Source organism: Myotis brandtii, unplaced genomic scaffold (genome assembly GCF_000412655.1).
Source record: "Myotis brandtii unplaced genomic scaffold, ASM41265v1 scaffold959, whole genome shotgun sequence".
In the NCBI taxonomy this organism is placed as follows: domain Eukaryota; kingdom Metazoa; phylum Chordata; class Mammalia; order Chiroptera; family Vespertilionidae; genus Myotis; species Myotis brandtii.
Window position 1 is genome coordinate 904248 of NW_005371966.1, and position 1416 is coordinate 905663.

Sequence of the window (1416 nt, forward strand, 5' to 3'; positions counted from 1 at the left end):
GGCCACTGCTCCCTGGAGGCCTCGGGACGTTGCAGCCAGTAGGCCCCTCGCGCGCCGCGTGTGCCCTCTGGTCCCCAGAGCCTCCGGAATGCGACGCCCCGCCTCCCCTTTCATCCCCCCATTCCGAAATGCCCGGTTCCCGCCGGGCCCAGTGGCAGGATTTCGGCTGTGGCGGCCCGGTCACATGGCCGGGAGCACAACTCCCAGCGACAGTGTTCCTGCCAAATCCAGTGTCTTTTCCACCAAATACACTTTCCGCTGGGGATGGCTTTCTGCTTTTCCTGGTCGGTCACCTCGTGGGACTGGGAGTTCCTCCAAAGCAGGAGTGGGGTGTGCCCTGCCCCAAGCTGGCCCCTGCCCCCCAGTGCGGGGCCTGGCACCAGCCTAGCGCTCAGGGAAGAAATGCTCATTAATAAAGGCGGCGTGAATGAATGAAACCAATTGTTGCACGAGGCGGGTGCTGCTCCTGCCTTTTCTCTCAGCGGGTTGCACACTGCCCCCCCCCCCACGCACAAGCACACGTGCACACTTATTACTCCCCCCAACACACACGCAGACACACACGCACTGCGTGAATTCCTGTCTTCGCAGAACCGACCTACTACGTGCACTGCGTCCATATCAATGCCTGCCTCTCCTTTCCTCCTCCCGGACCCCCACCGGCGCCCGCATATCTAAGCACGGTACCTTGCGCCCCCAGTGCCTTCTTTATCTCTTAGGGAAGAGGCCAAACCGGTCGCTGGGGAGACCCAAAGTCTGTTTAGGGAGGCACCTGGGGGCCCTCAGGATGGCAAGCCGCCTCCGAAGGCGAGTCAGAGGCGCTTGGCAGGGATGTCACCAAATGCTGCAGCCTCTAGAGCCCGCGTGCCAGGTGTTGGGGGTGGTGGTGGGAGGGACTGGGGATGTGCTGGGGGCTGTTGAGGGCTATTTGTGACGGGGGCGGGGCGGGGTGCTGGAGAGCGGGAATCCAGCAGGTGTGCATACGTGTTGGGGTCTGTGTGTGTGCTGGGGAGTGGGCCTGGCTGAGGGAAGTGGGGAGTGTCAGCCCCTGGGGTGTGGGTTAGTGTTGGGGCTTCGCTTGGGGTAGGTGGATTGCAGTGTCTCTGGGCTGGGAATGTGGGTGGGGTGTCTGTAATGAGCATATGGGGAGTCGGAGATGGTGGGGGCACGGCGAGGGGAGCTGTGTTAGTGCAGAGAGCAGGGATGTGTGGGGAATATGTATGTGCCTGGGTGTGTATTGAGGCGTGGCAGGGTCTGGGATGGGTGCTGGCCTGAGTTGGGGACAGTGCTGGGTGGGAGGTTAGGGGCTGCTGTTTGCACTGCAGGGACCTGGGTCCGCGTGCGCATAAGTGGCAGGGGGTGTGCGTGGCTGAGGACACGGGAGGCGCACAGGCGGGATGTGGGGGGTGTGCGGTG

General features: G+C 63.0%; 1 protein-coding gene across 1 annotated transcript in view; it reads right to left on the reverse strand.

Annotated features, from left to right (window-relative positions):
- Positions 1-1416, reverse strand: part of DUSP9 (dual specificity phosphatase 9) — a 49175-nt gene that overhangs the window by 7626 nt on the left and 40133 nt on the right. The window lies entirely within an intron of this gene.